Raw genomic sequence first — 27778 nt, forward strand, 5'->3', positions numbered from 1 at the left:
CCATTTAACATGGATTAGTAATTGGATTAGTGATAAAGGATGAAATCCACAACAAAATTAATCTTAAAGGCTGGTTTTGGCAACTTTTAAAGATTAAGGCTGAAACCAGTAAGATTGGTGAAACTTAAAGAACGTTTTGTGCAATTTACTCTTTAAACAATTCTTAATTGAAAACCAGATTGGCTGGTCGTATAGAAAATCGTTTACACAACTAGTTTGTTTAGCACTCTTTAACCGTCTTCATTCGGGGTCAGATGGTTGAACCAACAAACTGATCAACGCCTGGACTGGAGTTTCAAAATCTATAAATATGTATATTTTCTTCTAAAATTCTATTTATTGATTCTTTACTACTTTAGCTCTATACTTTGCCTACTTCAAAAGATAAAAATGGTTTCATACTTCATTTTAAACTAGTTTTATTTGATTTAATTATATATGACATTTTTATTTTAAAATAGTTTTATTTGATTTAACTATATATGACATTTTAAAACCGATCTACTATAGATAAGTCAACAGTTCTGTTTATGATGTGTTGCGCAACAGGAGTGTTGCATTATTTTGAGATTAATCATATATTAATGGTGATAAAAATACAGTGTTTGGCAGTCAAAAATAATTATTGTTATTTTATTATCTTTTAAATGGAATAAAAAATAGACATGTTGGCTGTTGCAAACGAGATTAACGAAGTTTTGGTCCCGTCCTTTGCTGTTTACAACGACGTCTTGACCCACACGCTATTAGTCAGCCTTATGATTTACGATACATTGTAAATGTTGACAACACATTTTTACTACTCCGACCCCACACTATCGGGCAAATAAATTTATACATATAATAAAGTAAACCAATGTGTGATACGTGTCATTCATTGAATGCACATATTTTTGGGTTTTCCCGCCTTTCTTTCATATTTATTTTCTAATAATTTATCTTCTAATTTGTAGATAATATTAAATAATGTCCATTTTATTTTAAAATTAAATAATAATATTAAAACATTACGAAAGAACATATTTTTTCGAGCTCAAACAGGGTACATGAATTCTTACAGACGACTCTGTACACATGTATGAGATTTTTTTACTATTATTATTAGTTTCATTATTTATCAAATATATATAAATGTCTCCGTCTTTAATTTGCATTTACAAGAAATATTTATTATATAGTTTAAATTGTTCAACCCGTGTAACACACGGGGAACTAACCTAGTTTATTAATATATTAGATACCACAAAGCTATAAGTTGGGATGTCAAAAATACACGAGGTCGGCGAATATACCCGAAAGCCGACACAAATGGGACGGGTATACTTGATACCCGGCGAGTATTGAGCCGGGTATGTGATTAGTTTTAAAAATTTTCGTGGGTATATGTTGGGTATGGGATTAGGTAATACCCGACCCGATTACCCGAAACCACATACCCGTTTACCCGAACTATATACCCGATCATATACCCGAAGTTTTTAATTTATATTTTTATTTTCTATTAACACTTATCTATTAGTGATTTATTTTAGTATGTTTATAATTTGAAAAAATAAATTTTCTTTTAGCATATATATTTGATGATGGTATTTATATTTTGTATGTTGTAAAGTATATACATATAAGTGTATAAATATTATAAAGTTATTTTTAATTTATGATAAAACTTATATATATGTAATGTATATTTTAATTTATAATACTTGTTGCATAAATAAAATTATATAATAATTATAATAGTAAAAAATGTATATGGAAATCCTAATGTATATCTTTTAACAAACTAATGGCTATACCTGATACCTGCGGGTATACATGGTACCCGACGGGTATTGGGTCAGGTATGAGACACGATTTTACAACCGGGTATGGGGATGGGATTACCAATACCCGACCTGAACCCGACCCATTGCCGCCATCCCTGGCTATAAGGTTGAATGGTGCGGATTCACGTCTCCCCGCTATTAGCTTTTAAAGGATTTAACGTTGTCTCATTATTTTAGATACCACAAAGCTATAAGGTTGGATGGTGCGGATTCACGTTTCCCCGCCACATTAGCTTTTAAAGGATTTAACACTATCTCGAGGGCGTCAAAGGGGCTCTTGTGAGTGTGTTGGCGGACGCGAGAGTAAGGGTGATGCGTGATTCCATTTTTTATACTCACACCCAATAAAAGCCCCCCATCTGGATTGGGAGTGCCACTCCATACTAGGGTGTGCCTAACTATGTTTATGTGTAAGAGGGGCCAGTATGGTTGTTATAAACAATGGTATGAAGATCAATCAAATGAAAACAAAGAAATAGCGATAAAAACAGCGACAAAATCTTATTTATCCAACCCAAATAGTTTACCCCCCAAATACCCAACAAATCTTACAAATTGGAAAATCAGTAAACAATACAGAATACAAACAATATTCAGATGATTATCAATACCAGAAGATCAATCTCTCACAAATACAACTGAGAGATTATACAAGATGATCTTCAGCAACAACTGATAAAAACACACTAACAAACCCTAACAGAATACAAAGAGACCAGAGAAGTGTGCGTGTAAAGTGAGGGTGAATGATTCTTCTCACACCAGATAAAGCTCTTTTATACGCCCCTCAACATAATTTACATCCAGGTCCAAAACTTAGACAAGAGATGATCGCAGTTCCTGGAATGTTTCACAAATCCCCTTGATCTTTCAACCTGATAACAACTTGCACCGACTGTTATAACCACTTAACAAACAAGTTGGGCCCAACATTAATAACCCATACGCATATTATAACGATATGAGCCCAACACAACAAGAAAACCATAAGCCCATATGAATGATAAATACGAATCCAATATTTCAACATCCCCTCTTCATTCATATGGCTTAAACAAGTTAAATAATCCCAGTTTCTTGCAAAAAAAAAAAAAAAAAACTCAAGTTGAGTAACAATCAACCCTTTTATAAATAGACCTGCAAGTTGATTCTCAGAATCAATCTTTTCTGTGCTTATGAACCAGGTAGAAACCTTTTCCCTTAGAAAATACAAATCAATTTTAAAATGCTTTGTTCTTTCATGGAAGACATGATTAGCTGCTATTGATATAGCAACATTACTATCACAATATACCTTTATCGGCAACTTACAAGTCACATTCAATTCACTAAGCACATTAACAATCCAAACAAGTTCACATGTGGCTGAGCACATTGCTCTATACTCAGCCTCTCCTGTTGACTTAAAAACAGTACTCTGTTTCTTGTTTTTCCAAGCAACAAGACTATCTCCTAAGAAAACACAAAAGCTAGGGGTGAGCAGAAAACCGAAATAACCGAACCGTAACCGAAATAACCGACAAAACCGAACAGAAAAAACCAAACCGAAACAAAAACCGACGGTTCGATTTTTGGATTTTTAATAACCGAAAATTTCGGTTCGGTTTTCGGATAACCATTTTCAATAAGCGAAAAAAACCGAACCGAACCGAAATGAAAAAAGACATATATTTTTATGTTTAATTTTAAGTGTTTAACCCATGCTGTTAGAAATCGTTAATTTTATTTGTCACACCCCCAAAATCCACCATGCGGAGTACCACCGCTTGGAGGTGTGACGTGACCAGGATCGAGCCACCAATCATATTGAACAATGTATTTAAGTAAATAAAACCAACCACAATACAATTGGTGACCAAAAGCCAGCTAACCAAGTTTTAAATTTAAACAGCGGAAGCATAATACGTGATACCAAAATATAAGTTCATAACATAGTCCATAGTTCGTAAGTTTAAAGTCCAAAACGTAGGTTTAATAAGTTCATAAAGTTTATTTATTAAATACGGGACATATCAGTTCGCATCCCACAACGACCACCTCCATATGCAAGCTCCAAGCATTTAACGACCTGTAAGGCATGTAACAACGAGTCAACAACAAAGTTGAGTGAGTTCACGTTTGGTTGTTTAGTTTTAAGTTGTTTTCCGAAAACGTGGTTTGTCTTTCGTTGGCGTAATTGCCGTGGGGGTTACCCCGTAGTTGAAAGGAAGTTTAACCAGTTCATTCTTTATTACCCATACCCTGTTCATGATTAGTGGGGGCTTCCCCATGTGAACCACTAGACCGTATGATATCGACTACTACGCAAGTAAGTTGTGCCCTACATCAGTGTCTATCAGCACTGACGGTTTGCCATAGTCCATTAGTACACGCCCGTCCGACTGGCACGGTGTGAGGTTTGCTAAACCTAATAGAGCTATTAACCACATCAAACATGAACAAGAAGTTGACTAGAAGCACTTACAACTAGCTCAAGGCTAGGGAAGAAACTATGCGAAAAAGAGGTGGATAAAAGCAAGATAGAGAGGTCCTTCGCCTTCCGTTAGCTCCAAGACTCCTTATGCGTGACCCGTAACACTTGTATAACTTTGGAATGAGGAGATCAAGAGCCGAAAATGGTGGTGTGTTCAAGGGGGGTCTCGGCCGTGAGCTAGGGAGGAGAGGAGAGAAAGAGAGTTTTGGTGGAATGGTGGTATTTGTAAGATCTTCCATATAGCATATTCCTAGCATATTCCAAGCATATTCGTTAGGATATTCCTTAGCATATTCCTTAGCATATTCCTTAGCATATTCCTTAGTATATTAACAAATACGTGTAAGCATAACACAGATATCAGAAAGCAGTTAAGTAATTCCACACAGTCGTCAGACACTTTAATTATCACTAATAATTTGTACGGAATACATGGGATTTTGAGGGTTGTCACATTCTCCCCTTGTTAAGAGAATTTCGTCCCAAAATTTAGTGCGCGGTTACTGAGGAAGCTAGTTAAGTTGCGTTGTTTTCCTGATTTTCCTGGGGTGTCACATCATCCCCCCGTTGATTTGGAATTTCGTCCCGAAATTCTGCGGTAGCTTTAGCCTCAGTAGTGGTTGCATTTTTCTTAAACACTTGGGGATACTTGAGTTTCATTTGGTCTTCTCGTTCCCAGGTATACTCTGGGCCACGACGGGAATTCCAACGAACTCGGACGAGAGGTATTCTAGTGTGCTTGAGAATCTTAACGTCTTGATCCGTAATTTCTACTGGTTCCTCGACGAATCGCAGCTGGTCGTCGATAGTGAGCTCCTTGAGAGGAACTATGAGGGTCTCATCTGGCAGACACTTCTTCAGATTTGACACATGGAAAACATTGTGAACTCCGCTGAGTTCTTCAGGTAGGTTCAGTCTGTAAGCGACTTTGCCAATTCTCTCAATGATCTCGAACGGTCCGACATAACGCGGGTTGAGCTTGCCTCGTTTGCCAAAGCGGACTACACCTTTCCAAGGTGAGACTTTGAGCAGCACTCGATCCCCAACCTGGAATTCGAGTGGTTTTCTTCCCTTATCAGCATAGCTTTTCTGACGGTCACGAGCTGCCGCCATTCGCTGTCGTATCTGAGCAATTTTCTCGGTGGTATCTACCACAAGTTCTGGGCCAGTGATTTGGCTGTCACCAACTTCTGCCCAACAGAGAGGTGATCGGCATTTGCGTCCGTACAATGCCTCAAACGGAGCAGCTTGGATGCTGGTGTGGTAACTGTTGTTATATGAAAACTCCACTAACGGGAGATGCTTTTCCCAGCCGTTACCAAAATCGATTACACATGCCCTAAGCATGTCTTCAAGAGTTTGGATGGTGCGTTCTGATTGCCCATCCGTCTGTGGATGATAAGCGGTGCTCATATCTAATCGTGAGCCAAAAGACTTGTGCATAGCTTGCCACAGTTCAGAGGTAAAACGTGCGTCACGATCAGAAATGATGGAGGTTGGCACTCCGTGCCTTGATACCACTTCTTTTAGGTAGATGTCTGCTAGAGTAGAAAACTTATCCGTTTCCTTGATAGGCAGAAAATGTGCAGACTTGGTCAGTCGATCCACGATTACCCAAATGGTATCATTTCCGCGTTGAGATCTGGGCAGACCAGTAACGAAATCCATGGAAATTTGCTCCCATTTCCATTTAGGTATCTCTGGTTGTTGGAGTGGGCCTGATGGTTTCTGGTATTCGACCTTGACCCTGGCACAAGTCAAGCATTTGCCGACGTAGGTTGCTATGCTGGCTTTCATACCAGGCCACCAGTATGTAGTCTTGAGATCATGGTACATCTTGTCCGAACCAGGATGTACTGAGTAACGAGACTTATGCGCTTCATCCATCACAAGCTCGCGCAAGTCTCCATACAGCGGAACCCAGATGCATCCGTTAACATAGTAGGCGTCGTTTTCTTTTTGTTCTAGTCGTTGCCTCGATCCTCTTAGGGACTCAGCTCTGATGTTCTCTGCCTTCAATGCTTCAACTTGAGCATCGCGAATCTGAGCGGGAAGGTTAGATTGAATGGTAAGCTGTAACGCACGTACACGCCTAGGTATAGTATCCTTCCGGCTGAGGGCGTCAGCCACAACATTGGCCTTGCCCGGATGATACTTGATAGCGCATTCGTAATCATTCAAGAGCTCTACCCATCGACGTTGACGCATGTTTAACTCCTTTTGCTTGAAGATATGCTCGAGACTCCTGTGATCGGTGTAAATGGTGCACTTGGTACCGTACAGGTAATGTCTCCATATCTTAAGCGCGAAAACAACTGCTCCCAATTCCAAGTCATGCGTAGTGTAGTTCCTTTCGTGAACCTTAAGTTGGCGCGATGCGTAGGCAATGACCTTGTCACGTTGCATCAACACACAACCAAGGCCTTGGATGGAAGCATCGCAGTAAACCACAAAATCGTCTGTGCCTTCAGGCAATGAGAGGATAGGCGCGCTACAAAGTCTATCCTTCAAGTGCTGAAATGCGGACTCCTGTGCATCACCCCAACGATAGGTGACACCCTTCTGAGTCAGTGAAGTGAGAGGTTGCGCAATCCTGGAGAAATCTTTGATAAACCTTCTGTAATACCCTGCCAGACCTAAGAATTGGCGGATCTCTGTTGGTGTGCGGGGTGCAGGCCAGTTCTTGATCGAGTCAACCTTGGATGGATCAACATGAATCCCATCCTTGTTTACCACATGGCCCAGAAAATGGACTTCGCGAAGCCAGAAGTCACATTTCGAAAACTTGGCATACAGCTGCTCTTTACGAAGTAGTTCCAGAATAAGTCTCAGGTGTTGCTCGTGTTCCTCCTGACTCTTAGAATAGATTAGGATGTCGTCGATGAACACAATAACGAACTTATCTAGGTAAGGCTTGCACACTCGATTCATGAGATCCATGAAGACCGCTGGTGCATTCGTCAATCCGAAAGGCATAACCAGAAACTCATAATGGTCGTAACGAGTTCTGAATGCTGTTTTGGAGACGTCCTCCTCTCGGACTCTCAGCTGATGGTAGCATGACCTTAGGTCAATCTTAGAATAGAAACTCGACCCTTGCAATTGATCGAATAAGTCATCGATGCGTGGAAGAGGATAACGATTCTTCACGGTCACCTTGTTGAGTTCGCGGTAGTCAATACACATCCTGAAGGTACCGTCTTTCTTCTTTACGAACAAGACTGGAGCTCCCCATGGCGAAGAGCTAGGACGTATAAAACCCTTTTCCAGAAGTTCTTGTAGTTGCGTAGACAGTTCTTCGAGTTCTGATGGGGCAAGTCGATAAGGCGCACGAGCTATTGGTGCTGCTCCAGGAGCTAGCTCGATTTGAAACTCGACTTGTCGATGAGGCGGAAGGCCAGGTAATTCCTCAAGAAATACCTCGGGAAAGTCGCGTACAATAGGAATGTCTTCAATTCTCTTCTCTTCCGTTGATGTGTCAGTAACGAGTGCTAAAATGGCAGTGTGGCCCTTTCGCAAACACTTCTGGGCCTTAAGGAAAGAGATGATGCCTTCGACAGCACTACTCTTGTCGCCACGAATCATGAGAGGTTTTTCACCAGAACGAGGAATGCGGACGATTTTCTCCTTACAAACAATCTCCGCTCGATGATGAGATAGCCAATCCATCCCAATAATGACGTCGAAACTACCCAGTGTGATAGGAATAAGATCGATAGAGAAAGTCTGACCAGCTAAGACGAGGTTACAACCTTTAACTACGTGTGTGGCTTCTAGACTTTTACCGTTAGCTAGTTCTACCGTGTGTTTGGTGTTCAGAAGTGTTGGAGTGCGCTTAAGCATTTGGCTAACTTTTACGGACACATAACTAGTATCGACACCCGAATCGAACAAAACAGTAACAAAGAAGTCGTCCAGAAGAAACTTACCCATCACAACGTTGGGATCGTTCCTTGCTTCTCCCTGACCAATCACGAACACACGACCTTGGGCGCCATTTCCATTATTGTTACCTCCATTGTTGCCTCCGTTGTTGTTTCCATTGTGGTTCCCGTTTCTTTGGGTATTGTTCTGGTTTTGGTTCAGCTGGGGGCATTTCCTCTTAAAGTGGCCCTCAGCGCCACAATGAAAGCATCCTTTATTGCCCTGCTGATGCTGCTGTTGGTGGTTCTGCGGAGCTTGTTGCTGTTGTTGGCGATTCTGATTCACAGGACGTGGGCTCCTGCAATCCTTTGCTTCATGACCCAGCTTGTGACACCTCTGACAACGACCCTTGTTGCACTGGCCGCTGTGGTGCAGATTACATCGATTGCACTTAGGGTGATTTCCCTTGTACCCACCCTGACCTTGATTTCCAGATGACTGCTGACTGGGGCTCTTGTACTCATCTGTCTTTCGCTGCTGAGATTGAGCTGAAGTAGAACCCTTGCCCAGATTTCCCTCCCACTTGCGCTTATTGTCGTTGGGAGCATCAGAAGTAGTGGCGCTAATACGTTTGGGCAGCTTGTTCTGCTCAACCGCCTGGTCAGTGAGACGATGAGCCAACTTGACGATTTGCTGTATAGTGCCAAGGTTAGCTGAGGTTACGTGGCTTTGAATTTCCGGCACCAAGCCCTTAAGGTACAGCTCAATGCGTTTGTAAGGAGGGTCCACCATAGTAGGACACAGGATGACCAGTTCGTTTGACCTCTTAGTATACGCCTCAATCTCAGACCCCGTCATCTTCAGGTTGAAAAATTCCACCTCTAGCTTGTGGATGTCGTCACGACTGCAATACTCTTCTCTAATCAGTTCTTTGAAGCCGTTCCATGGGGTGGCATTAGCAACTGCCAGCCCAAGCAATTGGACCTGTGCTTTCCACCAGGTTAACGCAGCTCCTTCGAGTGTTCCAGTAGCATACTTCACCTTACAATCTTCCGGGCAATCACACATCTCGAAAACAGACTCGAGCTTCTCGAACCAGTGAAGAAGGCCTACGGCACCTTCTGTGCCGCTGAAAGTGCTTGGTCGGCAATCCATGAAGGTTTTGAACGTACACACAGGAGGCTGAGCATGTTGACCCATGGTGCGAGAATAAATGACAAGGTTAGGCACGAGGGTAGGTTTGCGAAGGTAAGATCTAAACTTCCTAAGACAGGTCGGAGTAGCAGGTTATACCTCCTGCAGGAACAGCTGCGAGTGCCTCAGCAACTCGTTCGTTGATCAGAGCCGTCAACTGGGCTTGAGTGAGGTTGATACGTCCTCCACGTCCGCTCATGATCTTCATCACGAAGCAACGTAAGTGAGAAAAGTGTCGTGAAAGTGCGTAAGTGTGGGACGACAGTAGAGAGTAAGCACACAAGGTTCAAGTAGCAGTTATCACGTTAACTAATGCACAGTGTGAGCTATCTAACCGATAATCTAACATATATCATACCACTTATGGTGTCGAGTCTTGCACGTGGAGCGAAGCGTCGTTGTGGATCGTTGAGCACTGTACAGGTTATAGTCTGGTTTTATCAAAAATCTTTTCCCATTTTAAAACCAAGTCCACTATAACCAATGGCTCTGATACCAATCTGTCACACCCCCAAAATCCACCATGCGGAGTACCACCGCTTGGAGGTGTGACGTGACCAGGATCGAGCCACCAATCATATTGAACAATGTATTTAAGTAAATAAAACCAACCACAATACAATTGGTGACCAAAAGCCAGTTAACCAAGTTTTAAATTTAAACAGCGGAAGCATAATACGTGATACCAAAATATAAGTTCATAACATAGTCCATAGTTCGTAAGTTTAAAGTCCAAAACGTAGGTTTAATAAGTTCATAAAGTTTATTTATTAAATACGGGACATATCAGTTCGCATCCCACAACGACCACCTCCATATGCAAGCTCATAGCATTTAACGACCTGTAAGGCATGTAACAACGAGTCAACAACAAAGTTGAGTGAGTTCACGTTTGGTTGTTTAGTTTTAAGTTGTTTTCCGAAAACGTGGTTTGTCTTTCGTTGGCGTAATTGCCGTGGGGGTTACCCCGTAGTTGAAAGGAAGTTTAACCAGTTCATTCTTTATTACCCATACCCTGTTCATGATTAGTGGGGGCTTCCCCATGTGAACCACTAGACCGTATGATATCGACTACTACGCAAGTAAGTTGTGCCCTACATCAGTGTCTATCAGCACTGACGGTTTGCCATAGTCCATTAGTACACGCCCGTCCGACTGGCACGGTGTGAGGTTTGTTAAACCTAATAGCGCTATTAACTAATGACCCGCTCGCCATTGGCCTCGGCGATTAAGTCGATATAAAATGAGGGACTTATGATAGAGTTTTGTCTAGTAAGTTTTAAGGTTGTTGTCCTACCCAAGGAGGACGAACGTACGTAGTTCTCCCAAAGAGAATACGCAGGATTAATACTGGCATCCTACCCGAGGAGGATGGCCGTACATACCCTACTTATGTAAGATATGTAGATTCCGTTTTAATTCTTTAACCCATTCCCAAACCACCGGGAATCCCATGCCTTAGAAAGTGTGTGAACTCACCTTGGTTTGCTCGGTTAGATTCTCAATATAGCTAACAGTCAAGGTCGGTCAATCACGTCCTAATATAATTTACCAGTTAGTCATTTAGTGGCTTTCAAATAGAACACAAAGTTCCTACATGTATTTATCACACAACATGCATCGTTTTAACGGTTTATGCCCCTCTAAGTTTCCCATCCATTCCCCACTCAAAATCAAACATACGATAACGCACATAACATATATAACATGTTAGATCATTCACGGATAGCATACTCGACATTTAGACACGCAAGGTCACAACTTATATCAATTCAGCATTAATATTCAAAACCGGCAGTTTTCGGTCGTTTTAATAAAATAGTTAAATTATTCCAAAAATTCCCAAATTTTTACAAGATGTCTTAAACGTTCCATATTTTATTGTGTAAAAATATCGGGGTCCGGTTCACTACCAATATTTTATAACAATTCATATTCCGGACTGAACTCAGATTTATGAATTTCTGACCACAGTCCACGGAACAATTCATTAAAAATTCATCGAGTGTCCGATTTACGAAATTCCAGTGTGGTAATTACACATGCATCGGTTGTCATCTACTGTACAAATTTCATGGTCCGATTCATCACAAAACTCAGGTTATGACTGAAAGTACGACACCCATTTATTGCTGTCAAAATTCAGCTTAAGTTGCTGTTACAATTTAACACTTTAAAAATAGTAAACGAAGTCCAAAAATTACGATTCCGGTGCCATTAGAACCGTATTTCATAATATCACATTTTAGACTTAAAATATCAGTTTTTCGTTAGGTTTATGACCTGTTTACAGCCAACTGAAGTTGGCTGTAAAACTTGGACAGATTCTGATTTTTAGTGTTTAACCTTCTAAATCGTGTTCGATCGATACCGTTAACAAGTTTAGTATTCACAACAACATCAAACATTAATATTATCCAGCAATACTTCAGATCATCAACCAATAATCTTAATCACACAAGATCTACATGCTTTACACTAATATTCATTCATTAACCACCTTGTTCATCATTTTAGTAGACTTTTAGATTTGGATGTTGTATGTTCATAATTTTTAACCGACTAATCTCTTATTAACCACATCAAACATGAACAAGAATTTGACTAGAAGCACTTACAACTAGCTCAAGGCTAGGGAAGAAACTATGCGAAAAAGAGGTGGATAAAAGCAAGATAGAGAGGTCCTTCGCCTTCCGTTAGCTCCAAGACTCCTTATGCGTGACCCGTAACACTTGTATAACTTTGGAATGAGAAGATCAAGAGCCGAAAATGGTGGTGTGTTCAAGGGGGGTCTCGGCCGTGAGCTAGGGAGGAGAGGAGAGAAAGAGAGTTTTGGTGGAATGGTGGTATTTATAAGATCTTCCATATAGCATATTCCTAGCATATTCCAAGCATATTCCTAGCATATTCGTTAGGATATTCCTTAGCATATTCCTTAGCATATTCCTTAGCCTATTCCTTAGCATATTAACAAATACGTGTAAGCATAACACAGATATCAGAAAGCAGTTAAGTAATTCCACACAGTCGTCAGACACTTTAATTATCATTAATAATTTGTACGGAATACATGGGATTTTGAGGGTTGTCACATTCTCACCTTGTTAAGAGAATTTCGTCCCGAAATTTAGTGCGCGGTTACTGAGGAAGCTAGTTAAGTTGCGTTGTTTTCCTGATTTTCCTGGGGTGTCACATTTTTCTTGAATATTAAGTACTTATAATAAAAACATTAAGATGTTTATTTATAATTGAGATGATTTATTTATTGCCTATAACAAATAACACAATTTAATATAAAAATTAAACAATCTTCAAAGTATTATAAAAGAAAAAGTCCTTTAACACTTTATGAGGTTGAAAGAGAGAATATCATGTGACATTATTTAGAGTCTTTTATTGTAAGTTAGATGCAAATAAACGTTCATACAAAGTTTCGGGTTTAATAAAAGTTCATAAATGTTTAAAACACTATAACACTTTAGCATGTTAGTACGTCAATAAAATATAAAACACGTATAAAGTTCATAAGTATTTCGGTTCGTAAAATAACGAAACTAAGCGGAAGTTTAAACTTCGGTTGTATTCGGTTCTTCACTATGCTTGATCATCATCCGTAAGGTCCTACCTATCACCTATACACCAATAACAACTCATATGTAGTTATATGGTGCTTAGATATGGATTTGTAACCCAAAAATATCATACAAACAAACAAAATCATTTTGGAGATACCCGCCGTAGGCTACGGCAGATGTGCTGTAGCTTACGGCACACTTGCAAAATTTTGGCATTAGGTGTCAACCATAGCCTACGGTTGCCAACCGTAAGTTATGGTTGAGCTAGTCTGCAGCTTTTCCAAATTTGCTTTTTTTACGAAAAATTGCATAACTTTCCGAATACTTATCCGTTTCGCACGAAACTTTTTCCTACATGTTCGTAAAACATTTGCCCACATTTCTACTTATCCGTTTCGCCGATGCTTTAAGTCAAAAGTATCATGAAAAGCCAAAAAGAGTGCGTTCTCTTAAATTAAATCTACAAGTAGTTTTAAATGAGTAAATTAGAAAAGCACAAGAATCAGTAATCAAGGAGGATACTGAAAAATTGAAAGGTATGATTAAGGTATTAGAACAAGGAACAGATGGAATTTGGAGATTTCATAAGAAAAGAATGTGGATACCTAAATTAGGAAACCTACGCCGTCGTATACTAGAAGAAGCCCATAAGTCTAAGTATACGATGCATCCTGGAAGTGATAAGATGTATCAGGATTTAATAAACAATTTTTGGTGGATAGGAATGAAGAAGGACATAGCAGCCTATGTTTCTAAGTGTTTAACATGTTCACAAGTCAAAGCTGAACACCAGAAACCCTCAGGTTTATTGCAGCAGTTAGAGATGACAGTGTGGAAATGGGAATTGATAACAATGGATTTTGTTACCAAATTACCCAAAACAAGGAAAGGTATGATACAATCTGGGTGATTGTAGACAGGCTAACTAAGTCAGCTCATTTCCTACCAATAAAAGAAACTTTCAGTATGGAACAATTAGCTAAATTATACGTAAATGAAATAGTTTCATTACATGGAATTCCTTTATCAATTGTTTTTTATAGGGATAGCCGCTTTACCTCTCATTTTTGGACAAGTTTCCAAAAGGCAATGGGAACCAAGTTAAATCTAAGCACATCTTATCATCCTCAAACGGACGGACAAAGTGAGAGGACAATCCAGACAATGGAGGATATGCTTAGAGCATGTGTAATTGATTTCGGAGGTAACTGGGACGATCACTTACCATTAATCGAGTTCTCTTATAATAACAGCTATCACACAAGTATCAATGCTGCACCATTCGAAGCTCTTTAGGGACGAAAGTGCCGAACCCCAGTCTGTTGGGCAGAAATTGGGGAAAAACAACTATCCGGACCTGAGATAGTGCAAGAAACAACCGACAAGATCATTCAAGTCAATGGACGACTAAAAACAGCACGTGATCGACAAAAGTGTTATGCTGATAACAGACGTAAACCTTTGTAATTTCAGGTAGGTGACAAAATATTGTTAAAAGTCTCTCCTTGGAAAGGAGTAGTCAGATTCATCAAAAGGGGAAAGCTAAGCCCCAGGTATGTTGGACCTTTTGAAATTATTAGAAGAATAGGACCTGTAGCCTATCAGCTACAACTGCCAAAGGAAATGGCAGGAATACATGATATATTTCATGTATCTAATCTCAAGAAATGCTTAGCTAATGAATCACTGGTAGTACCTCTTAAGGATATAGAGGTAAATGAACAACTTAAATTTGTAGAGAAGCCTCTACAGATTGAAGACAGGAAAGTTAAGAACCTCAAACACAAGAGATTAGTTCTGGTCAAAGTGAAATGGGACTCCAAAAGAGGACCAAAATACACATGGGAGCTTGAATCAGAAATACAAAGGAAATATCCACACTTGTTCCAGTAGATCTCGAGAACGAGCTCTAAAACAAGGTGGGGAGGATATAACAACCCTCCAAAATTATTTTCGATACCCTAATATATTTTAAAATGTCCCTGATATTCGCTAATTTACACATATTTTAGTCCCCCGTTTTACCCCTATTTTATGCGTTTTCGGCCGTAAAACCGTCATTCGGATACTTAATTATCTACATTTTTGTTTACAGGCCTAAAACAGCATACCAGACAAGATGATAGCGAAAACGAGGACTTTCCGGACAAAACGATGAAGCTGCGAAGATTCTGTTGGAAAAACTGACCTGGGCGTGTTGCACGATCATGCGGCCATATGCACGACCGTGCATATCCGACAAACCAAGAAGACCCGGCAGTGAACGAGGCGTGCAACACTGCGTGCAAGGCATTGCAGACCAATCCGAAAACGCACGGTCATGCCATATGCGGAACGGTCGTGCGGATCCGACAACGCAGGAAAACCTCGGAGCTAAACGACCACAAAACTAGGCGTGCAACAAAATGCCGGTATGGAACGTCCGTGCCATATCAAGAACGCCCGTGCATATGCGAAGACCAGTCAACGATCTGTGACGTCATGAGGTATGGTGGCCCACCACCAATAATGCTTAAAGTGCACGGTCGTGCGATCGGGAGAACGGCCGTGCGACACCGAAAAAGCATAAAAACAGAACAAAACCATTTTATTAGTAACTCTGGACATTTTTGGGAGCTCTGCAGGCGATTTTGAGGCTCCGAAGGCTGCTGCTTTCACTCGGATTCAAGCCACATTGCCCGGTTTTGCTCATTTACTATCCAGATTCTCATTCTTATGCTTGTTTATGGTTAGGTTTCTCAAATCTTTCCATTATTTTGTTATGTTTCAAGCATTTAGACTGATTACTATGTATTAATGTAAGCCTTTGGGCAAAAACACAACAATCCCTTGCTTGATTATAACCATTAGTATGTTGATCTATGTTTGTAATGAAACTTTGAAGTATTTTCTATGATTATCTTTGATGATTAGTTTGCAACCTTGTTATTGATATTGATTTCTTGATTATAAGTAATTGTGTTGGATGATTAGTGCTTGGTTAGGTAAGATAGTTGAAAAATGAAGCTTATTTAATCATGTATTAGTAAACTTTTAATTTGGTTAACTAGCTTAACTTGGTTAAAATGTGGGCACCATGATACTCTAACGGGTTAGTGGTTTAATAAAATGTAATTATTGTTAATCAAGAAAGCTTGCCTTCACGGAAGGACTCTAACGGGTTAGATGGTGTTGTTATGAATTCTTGCCATGATTTGTTAGCTTAGTTAGTAGTTTCGGCCAAAATTGCTATCTTGGTGAATTTATGCGCAAGATTTGTAAAATGAACTCGGTTGTGATTTAATCTAGTTTATGCTTGTCTCGGTGGTTGCATTGTGTTCATCGGTGTTGCTTTCCTTGATTAAGTGAGGTTAGAAAACTCCTAACGGATGACTAACTTATTTTTAGGAGATTTTTGTAGACATTAATCAATTGCACGTTAAAGAACACTTTTAGGTGGTTAAAGTGTGTTTATCGTTTTAACTTTCCGAATGATTGTCATGTTAGGATTCCCGAAAGGGATACTAATTGTCTCGAAATGGAAAATTGACCGAATGCTTCTAGTGCCAAAACTGACTTAATTGACATGCTGTGGTTGTGTATTAAGCAAGGCTATTTATATATATTTTACTATGTTTTATAAGTATTTATTTATGCTTAATTTAGATTAATTAAAACCAAGACAATTTATGTTTTTACCGGTAATTTAGTGACAAAGGTCTAGTATTATTTCTCCGCCCATTTCCGTGGATCGATACTTGGTTCTTACCGATACTTTACTACATATATGACGGGGTACACTTGCCTCTTTCGTGTGTGTTTTGATGTAAAAGTAATAATCACTTTTATAAATTTAAAACCAATTCGTGTGTAATTTCATTGTAAAAATATGTATAGTCACGCACGTACCAGTCCCTATACGTCCTAAAATACACCCTGTGTACGTAAAATAGCCCTAAATATCTTTAATTTAATAAAATAAAAATAAAAACAAGATTTAAAGGGCCGTCGCGGGGCGCGAAGACCTCCGTGAACTCCTACGCGGGCCGCGACAGCTCCAATCTCAGGCAAGCTCCCAGGCCGCCACGTGGCAGCCTCATGTCATGCCTAGTGGCTGAATCAGCATAGCTAGGGCCTACCCGAGCTAGCCTCGCGGGCCGCGAAGGCCCTGAAGGATTGCTACGCGGGGCGCGACAAGGTCCGAGATCAGCACTATATATAGAGGTCGTTGGCTTCAGTTCACAATTCGTCCAAAACTCTTTCTCTCTCAAAATTTCTGAATAGTAGGCATAATCGTCGGGTATAATACCCCCTTAATTAACGAAGTTCTGCTCCGTTGTAAGTATCATAACCCCGGTTACGTATTAGATACGCTGCCCGATTGATCCAGGGTTTCGTAACGGCTGTCGTGGTTCTGCCCGGCGTAATCGTTGGAATGCCGTCTCGGGGAGGGTATTACTAATGTAAGTATTGGGTTATTATACTAACACGTGTGCATTCGTGTAATTTATAGATAATCTCCAAGAAACCCTTAAAGAAAACCTAACACAAACATGTGAGTAATCTCCTTTTTGTAAACTGTTTTTACCAAACCTTAAATATTTTACAATGTGGTTAAGCAGTGATTGAGTCTTTGTAATTCTACAATTACTGCCGGTATGTTGGGGTTTTGTATACAAAATATGGAACACATTACCATTAGACAAAGAGTTAGCCAATGGGTAATATGACCCACCAGTCAGGATTGACAGTACTTAATAAGTAATTGGGTAGATGTAAACATTGTAATCGCTCTCAATACTGTTTAAAAGATAAAACTCTTCTTGATTAAATTGGGATTCACTCACCAGTATTTCCCACTGACAAAATGTTTTTAAACGCGTTTCAGGTAACAAAATGTGAAAGTCAACTAGAAGCCAGCTGGACAGCACTGAAGGCTTGGAAAAGTGGCTATAAAAGTTACCTAAATAAAGAAGATGTTTTATTTCAATAAAATGGGGTTTACCCCTATAAAACAGTTTGTAATGAAAACTTGGGTTTTATCCAAATATATTTATTTATATAAAATATGGTGTTTCACTCTGATAAAATATTTCCTAACTACGATCCTGATGAAATTTCCGCTGCCAAATTAATAAACACCGATACCACCGAAACTGATTCTCGCGGCCGCCCGTTCCCGGGACAGATAGGGGGCGGGGGTTGCGACAGCCTAGAATCATTTCTCGCGCCCCGTGAGAGACTTAGACTTGTTTCTCGCCCCCGCCAGAGAGCAAAATATCAGAAATGTCAGAAATGGTCCCTGTAGCCTCTAAACTTGTTTTTCGACGCGTTTAACCCCCGTTAACCCAATTTCAAGGCTCTACAAGGATGTTAAAGCATAGGGGGCTTGGAAAATGCTTGAAAATATAAGGATGTCGGTTTGTTTGGCCGTACGATCGCGTTATTCGGTTAATTACGACGAAACTTGAACGGACGCGAAAACGATCCAAATTACGCGACGAATGGTATTTTTGCATTCCTATCACTAAAATATAATATTTTAGTGATTAAAAATATTTTCGATGTCCGAAAATGGTCAGAACGCAAGATATGCGCGTATATGCAAACTTACGCAGTTTTTGACGCTTTTAGTCCTTATGATCAAATAAGCGCATTTTCGCATACCGGACCCCTCAAAACTTATTTCTAAGAAATGTTAAGGGTATTTAAGGTATGTTTAGCTTATGATCATGTTTTGGAGTGTACGTTGTTATACGAATCGGCAGACTTTTGCAGTTTGTTGCAAATAGTCCCTGTGATCGAATAAACTTGTTTTTGCCGTACCAAACCCTTCAAAACTTATTTCTAAATTATGTAAAGGTTATTTAAGGTATGTTAAGCATATGTCACTATTCCGAAGTGTTTGTCGCATTAAACTGATTACGTTTACGTAATAGTTTGCGTATAACTTTGCAGAAAGCGATTAAAAAGCTGGAAATCGAATAAGAATCAAAACGTGAAATTGTCATACACAAACAAACAAACATTGAGATCAAAACACATTGTTTAATTGATAATTGATATTGTTCTACATCGTACAGTGTTTAAAGAGCACAAATGTCACAGTCTCCCCTACTTTAGGAAATTTCGTCCCGAAATTTTAACTAGAGGAAACTTGTGAAAATAAATGTGGATATTTCGCTTTCATTTGGTCCTCACGTTCCCAAGTAAACTCTGGGCCACGCTTGGACTCCCAGTGAACTTTGACTATTGGTATTCGTTTGTTCTTTAGTCTCTTGACTTCACGATCTATTATCTCCACAGGTTTCTCGACAAAGTGCATTGTCTCGTCAACTTGAATTTTGTCGAGTAGAATGTGAAGATCAGTATCGGATAAACACTTTCGTAAATTAGACATGTGGAATGTTGGGTGAATATTCCCAAGTTTAGGAGGTAGCTCAAGTCGATAGGCAACCTTTCCGATTCTTTCAACAATCTTAAATGGTCCAACGTATCGTGGTGCAAGTTTTCCTTTCTTTCCAAATCACACCACTCCCTTCCAAGGAAATACCTTGAGTAGGACATGGTTTCATACTTGAAATTCCAAGGGCTTGCGTCGCATGTCCGCATAACTCTTTTGACGGCTTCAGGACTTCTGCAGCAACCTGAGATACCCATGTGGAAGTGGGAGCAGATCTCAATGGATTTTGTAACCAAGTTGCCAAAGACACCCAGAGGACATGATACGATTTGGGTAATCGTAGACCGTCTGATAAAACCTGCACACTTTTTACCGATCAAGGAGAAGGATAACACAGGTAAGCTGGCTGAGCTGTACCTAAGGGAGATAGTCGCATGTCATGGAGTGCCTATCTCGATTATATCTGATAGAGATGGAAGATTTGTGTTGAGGATTTGGCAATCTTTCCAAGAAGCGTTTGGCTCACAGCTGAATTTGAGCACCGCATTTCACCCACAAACAGACGGCCAAAGTGAAGGAACGATTCAGACGCTTGAAGATATCTTACAAGCTTGTGTAATGGACTTGGGTGGCAGTTGGGACACTCACCTGCCTTTGGTTGAGTTCTCCTATAATAACAGCTACCATACAAGCATTCAAGCTGCACCCTTTGAAGCTCTCTACGGATGAAAGTGTCGATCGCCGTTATGCTGGGCAGATGCAGGTGATAGGCAGCTGGTTGGTCCTGAATTGGTTCAAGAGACGAAAGACAAGATAATGCAGATCCGAGAGCGCATCAAGGCGGCTTGTGATCGGCAAAAGAGCTATGCGGACCAAAGAAGGAAAACTTTGGAATTTGAAGTAGGAGATATGGTCTTGTTGAAAGTTTCACCTTGGAAAGGTGTAGCACGCTTTGGAAAGCATGGAAAGTTAAACCCATGATATATTGGACCGTTCAAAATCCTAGAAAGGATTGGTACTGTAGCTTATAGGTTGGATCTACCTGCGGAACTGAATGGTGTTCATAATACATTCCATGTATCTAATTTGAAGAAAAGTCCAACACAAGAAACGGTGGTTATTCCTGCTGACGAAGTTCACATTGACGACACCCTCCACTTCACCGAAGAACCTGTCAAGGTTACCGATTGGAAAGTTAACAAGACTCGAAGGAGTAGTGTTAAACTGGTCAAGGTTAGATGGAATGCGCATCACTGCCCAGAGTTTACTTGGGAGCGTGAGGACCGCATGAAGGCTAAGTACCCTCACTTATTCCCTAACACCCCTGCAGCTAGTAGTAGAGCTTAAAATTTCGGGACGAAATTTTCTTAACAGGGGGAGAATGTGACAATAGTCAAAAATCCAGGTATCCGTACAATTAGTTAATCATGATTAGTGCCTAATGACTGTGCTGAATTTGGAATAAGCTGTTTTCTGATTACTGCATTATATTTACTTGTGCATCACTTATTGCATAATGTCATTTCATTACTGCATGCAAGCATATTGGCATAGAGAATACATTAAGTACAGTTAGCACAATGAGCGGATAAATCAGCAAAATGCTGACAGAACTTAGCACATAGACAGACAGTATTTTTGAGACCCAGTATAGGCCAGAAACTAAGTACTACACTGTAGGATCGGGGATTCGATCAAACGAGTTGTTCAGAAGAGTTCTCGATCAATACGAAAGGCGGAATCAGACGTATTGATGTTATATCAGCTAGATTCACACTTAGAATCACTTTAACTGTCGATTGTATTGATTTGATAGTGTTTACAAATCGTTCGACACTTCGGCAGCACTTCATCTCCAGAATCACAAAGTTACAAATGAAGATCCAAGACCACCTATTTATAGGAATGCCAGACCCCACGAACCATTTCATGCTTTCTGGCCAGACCCCATGAACTTTCCAGGTCACATGAACATGGTCACCTCGTGTGAAGTGGCTGGTTCAGGCCTGTTTCTTGATTCTCTCGTACAACATGTCCTGGTCTATCTATTCTATTACATGCCTTGATACAAGACGAAGTCAACAGACATATGCACTAACAAACTCCCCCTTGGATGATGACGAGTCTTCAGTGTATTGAGTCTTCAGTCTTGATCGGTCTTCTCGCTCTTTCCAAGATATCTTTCTCTGTAAGCATCCTCATCAATCTCTCTCTTCTTCTATCAGAATCTCAACCTGGCTCTATTCTCTCTCTAATTCTCTTTATCAGGTCTCTTGATTCTTTAAGCTTATCAACATTAGCAGCTTCTATCTCGAATGTTGTTCCAATAACTGAATCTGGCTCTTATGTCTTCAGACTCCCCCTTTCGATAAGCTGGGATCGCAGTCTGGAATTCACTATCTGTAAGCTTTGAATCGGAAACCTGGCTCTAATCTGCATACGCTTATGCAGAAAATCCTCAGGAGTCGAAACCTAGCTCTTTCAAAGCTTTTTACCTGCACATACTCTACCCAAAACATCAGGTTTTTTATTTATAACAATTTTAGAAATTACTTGAAACATTCTCAAATCAACATGATCTCTCATTTATGATCTCTGCTTAACCACTTGTATTCGTAACACTCAAATTTTGATTTCAAATTAATGAACCATTTAGTCATTTCAAAATCATTTCTTATTTCAAACAAACTCTCCCAACCCTGATGTCGTTCATCGTGTTTAGCACTTGGAATTTTGAAAATCAGCTTTCCAAACATCAGTTGTCGAAAATAAGATGAAGTAAAATCTTTTAGAATTTTCAAAATTTTATGCTAAAACACACTGAAAATCTTTTTGGATTTTGGGAAATAAACTATATACAGACATCTTTTTGTGAGTTTGTGTAAGAGGATCATATCAGTTTTTGAGACTTATCACTAACACCGTTGATCTTGATTTAACTTTAAGTTTTAAACAAATTCACTTCTGATTGTCAGTATTGTTGTCCACTTAAACTTCTACACAAGTTTCAATTGATTCGAGATACGAATTAGTGTTTTAAGGACTTAAACTTATTCGCGTGTCCCACCTCAGAATATACTCCTATATCAAAATTACCTAGATTCAGTCTTACAGGTGAGTATACCAATTTGATGTCTGTATCCTGGGTTAGTGCGAGACCTTGAGAGCTCAGGTATGAACTTCCGTTCAGTCAAAGAGATGAAGGCTCGACTTTAGGTGTGTTCCCTTTAGGGAATCTTTTCTTCAACTGCAATTGATTCATATCTTTCGATATTTTTTAATTTTTATGCAGAGGGTAAGCTTTTAAAGCGCTTAAAGTACTATACGAGGTCTAGACCATTGCTTCCGCAATATCAGAAGACCAGGTATAATACCCCAGATATCAAACAGTATAAAGACCTAGTAACTCAGAATTAGGCAATCTCTCAAACAAGATTTCGGGGGTTACCCATATATCCGAGAGATGTTCTCCACGAGATAAGCAAGTATTGATATTTAGGTTTATATCTCAAATTCAACCTACTAGTCGTGTGAAGTCTACTGGCACATCATCAGTGAGACTTGTTTAAAAACATTTTGACTTTCCATTTTTTAGCATGTTGTGATAGTCCATTGATGTACTATCATTTCCTCTTTTTCACAACAAAACTCATTTTTGATTTTTCAATGTTTTTGGCCTTTTTAGATTTTATCATGTTTTTGGATTTTTCAAATTTTCAAAATTTCTAAATTTTTTACTCCCCCTAAAATCAAAAATATGTTTCAATTTTTGATTTTCAAGGAAAATTTGAAAATAAACGCAATAAACTGTACAAATAAAACGACAAACTGATGTGAATTGCTTCAATTCTCCATTCTCTTGGATTAAACAATCAGAACTCCCCCTGACAACAAACTATTTTCCCATTATGATTTCAAAATACTTAAGTTTGTTTTAATCAAAATGGTTTTTCCAGAAAATTAGTTTTTGTTGATTTCACACATCATGGGGATTCATTCATTACTTTGTTCTTTCAACCACTTGTAAAAACTATCACTTGTAGGTTTTTCATAGAAACATTTTTTATTTCTAAGAAAGATGCCGATTCATGCTCCACGATTACCAACATTGGGAGCTCCGGCAAGTCAGGATTTCAAACAAAGAATGCTGACACCCAAGCCTGACCAGCTTTGGGTGTGACCGGTTCAATTTCACTTGGTCTTTGAACATTCCTTTTTGATTCATAGAATTCTTTTACCCCTTTGGCCCTACCATCGACCATTTTTCCAAATATGTTTTACTTTCCCATTGAAAGCCTTTTCGACATCGAATTCTTTCTTTTCAGAATAGAATTGATTCGAAATTTCCACTTTTCCAAATTTTGATTTTAAATTTGCAACCCGCAATGGTGGAAAGTTGACATCATCCATTGGCGGTACTGACTTTTCTCTCTTTAGCTCAACTTGTGGCTCCTCTGACTTTGACGAGTCAGATTCATCGCTAGAAAGTGGCTCCTTTGCTTTCGAAGAAACAAATTCATCGCCATATTTATCATTTGATTTCTTAACAACCCACGTTTGGTTGTTAAGATTCACTCTTCTTTTGTAAAACCTTTTAGAACACTCACCAACTTCATATGTTGAATTTTTGAACATTTTAAATTTTTCAGTTGGTGGTTCAGTTTTATCAACAACTTTTTCTTTGAGTTTAGAAGACACTCCCTGTTGTGTGTTGGTTGCCTTTGGACAGTTCCAGGCGATGTGACCAACTTTTTTGCATCGGTAACATGTTCTTGTCTCCTTCTTCTGAGTAACATCATTCTTCATTCTCTCTTGCTTCTTAGCAAGGAATTCTATGTTCATCTGCTTTCTGAACAAATTCTCTTTTTCTTCTTCAGAAGATGTTCTAGTATTCTTTACTTCAGATTTCTTCTCTTCAAATGCTTCCATGCCTTCTATTGTAGGGTAAATCCTGTCAATCACGTAAGAAGCACATGAATAACTTTTCAATAACCTGTTTACCCTCTCAGTTTCTATCCTTTGAGTTTCCAATTTTTGTTCAAGTTCAACACATTTCTCAATGTACTGATTAATTATTTTCTGCTTCGTCATGAACGCTCCATTGAGTGTCTTCATAGCTATCTCTTGTTCATTGCTTAACTTGCTATATTGATTCATAGCTTTGTTTAAAACATCATAAGATTCTTTCAGTCTGTTCATGTTATGAATCAATTTGTTGTTGTGTCTTTTCACAATATCACAATTTTCACACTTCTTAGGTATCTTTTCAGTATTGATGCGTGTTAGTGTGTATATATTTTAGATGTATATTTTAAGCCCTTTTTACACTTTTAACCAAGTTTTAAATTTATAATACACGATATTTACTAACACTAAACACACATATGGGCAAGTGCACCCATCGTGGACGTAGTATAGTGTTGGTAAGATACCGAGGTCGTCCAAGGACACAAGAGCTTTTAGTACCGGTTTATCCTCAACGTCTAATCAAATCAAAATGTTAGAAAAGATTTTTAAACTAAGAAAATAAAAACTAACTAAATGCTGAAAAATAAAATAAAAATAAAAACAGATAGACAAGATGAATCACTTGGATCCGACTCGTGTATTAGTATAACCTTTGATTATTTTCGCACTTTTGCACTTGTTTAAGAGATTATCTTAGTTATTGTAGTAGGCCCCTCTTTTGAAGGCGACGTTACCCTCAACCCAGTAGTTTGAGTCAGCAATGATACAATCCTAAAGGGTCGGATTATTGAAAGATAATGAATTAAGTTATTAATGCAAATTATGGTAGGCCCCTCTTTTGTAGATGACGTTACCCTCGACTAAGTAGTCAGAGTTAGCAGGGATACAGTCCTAAATAGCCGGTTTATAGTATTAATAGTAGTTAACTTATGAGGGGGTCAAAGAGTTTGGATCCCCGCCATCCAATACCTATGGGTATTGAAGGAGATCCTACTAAATTTGACTCAGGTCCCTTGCAGGACCTCTAAACGCTGAACAAGGGCAAGACCCTTACCAAACCGTTCCCTTAACCCCCGACCAGGTAGCCAACATACCTCCATATAGACCGTGGAGATATGAATGGTGAAAATCTTTTATTTTATATAGACAGTAAAATAATGCCAAGACACCACGGACAAACGATAAGGAAGAATCACCTTCAACATATGCAACTAGTTATTAAAGTCATTAATACAAAACCAAATAAAAAGCGCAAAAGATTAAAAATAAAAAGTATTATACTAAACACTTGTCTTCACCAAGTGATGTAAGAGACTTAGGCAAACATGGCCTTGATTGTCAAGAACTCTTACGATCAATCTTGGATCCCGAGACGACTCACACACTCTATGATGGACAATGGATGATGGTGGTGGATGATGGTGTTATGGTGGTGGTGGGTGGTGGATGAAGTGTGAGAGAGGTGGTGTGCTAAGGGGTGAGTTGCAATGAAGCCAAGCACTCCTATTTATAGGCTGAACAGAAGCCTGGGCACGGCCCCGTGTCCGTTGCACACGGCCCCGTGCCCGTCTGACAATCTCTCTCCTCATTAATTGTAATTCGCAATTACAATTAATGCGCCTGCAGTACTTTCGCCATGCCCCCGTGTTCGCTGGGCACGGCCCCGTGGTGGGCAATATAAGCTTCTATAGGTTTGTCTTTTCTGCTGCTTCTTGGGCACGGCCCCGTGCTGGCTGAGCACGGGGCGTGTTCAGTCTTCTGCCTTCTCTTGTTTTGCTTGGGAGGATGCTGTTGAGGGGTCGGGCAATCCACTTATGTTCCTTTTCTTGTATTTATGTTAGATTTAGCTGTCTTTTTGCTTCTTTTGTTAATTTGAGCTCATTTAATCCTGAAAATACAAAAGGAAGACAAAAACACTCTTTTTCCAACATTAGTACTTAAAAAGGGTTAGTTTTATGCCTCATTTGATGTAATTTATATGTTGCATTTTACACACATCAAATACCCCCACACTTGAATTTTTGCTTGTCCTCAAGCAAAACTCTTTAATATGTGGCTTACGCTCCCAAATGGAATGGGTAGAAGAGAAGGTTTTGGCTTGTCATAGAGTGTCGGGAATCCAAGATCTTTATTAGGTTTTATTTTTATTTATTTACAATCCTATTCGTTATTATTTATTTAGAACGTTTCATAAGAGAAATCACTTATTTGGGCATAGCATGCCTTTTTAAAATTCCATTTATATACAAGTTCACATACCTCACGGGAGAAATCACTCACACTCGGCCGAAGGTGTAATTTTTTTTTAGTGAATCACTCGAGAGCGGCATGGAACTTATTCCTACCATAGGCTTGCCAAGCAATCAATCCTCCTCCTTTTTAACTTGTTACCTTTGTAAATATCAAGAGGACTTTTTGGGTAAAAGCTTGGGCTAAAGGTGGGTAGTTGGGTTAGTGGTTAGTAAAAGGGCGAAAAGCGTAAAAAGCGTCGGTTTTCGTAAAACATTTTGTTTTAGTGACTTTTTATTCTCAATGAAGTATTTCTTCAAACAAGCTTTTTAGGAGCTTTATTTGTTTATTTCTAACTTCATTGTAAAATTCTCTCTCTTTTTTTTTCAGTCACACGAAAACCGAGCTTGTTACTAAAATAAAGGGTAAAAAAATATAAAAAGGGTTTTTGGTGGGTAAAAAGGGTTTTGGGTTAAGAAATGAAAAGGTTTAGGCTCAAAGGGGTTAACTAGGGGGAGTTTTTGGATAGGTGAAAAGAAAAATAAAAATAATGGTTTTGAAAGAAAAAGGGTTAGTCCTAATGCCTCCATCATTTACTTACTTGGGTTTAAGTTGGTAAGGACCGGGAATGAATTGTCATGGCAAGTTCTAGAGTCGTAAGAACCAAGCGGCTATTCACACAACAAACGAAAAATGAGCATTTAGCGTAAAGATGTATATTTGTATGCTCAATAAAGGCTCAAAACTCACTTTTTGTGGGAATGAGTTTTTCTATGTGATCAAGTATATATAATCGAATTTTAACTAAGCTTGTCATGCCGTTTCATAATTTTCTTATGTTGGTTCTTTTTATCACGACGCTATCGGTTGTAAATTTGTAAAAATATAACCTTGTTAGTCTTAGAATTCCCAACTTAAACTTTAGACAAGTAAAAATGAAAGTTTTTGAAAAAAAATTTGAGGTGATTAGCGGTTCCAATAGAGTTTTGTCTAAGGCTTGTTATTAGGACTTGCAAAATTCAAGATTTTAGCATCCCCCCCCACACTTAAATTACACATTGTCCTCAATGTGTCCCAAAAATAAATTTTTAGGTTGATTGAATGTGTAACATGGTGTTAAAAGCGAAAATTTATGTTACTGCCAGTCTGGACACGGCCCCGTGGGGACCGAGCACGGTCCCGTGTTCAGGTGCCAGTAATGAAAATTAGAGAAAAGAAACAGAAGCTTGGACACGGGGGCGTGTCTGGTGAACACGACCCGTGTCCA

The sequence above is a fragment of the Helianthus annuus genome, chromosome 13, assembly GCF_002127325.2.
Source record: "Helianthus annuus cultivar XRQ/B chromosome 13, HanXRQr2.0-SUNRISE, whole genome shotgun sequence".
NCBI classification, from domain to species: Eukaryota; Viridiplantae; Streptophyta; class Magnoliopsida; order Asterales; family Asteraceae; genus Helianthus; species Helianthus annuus.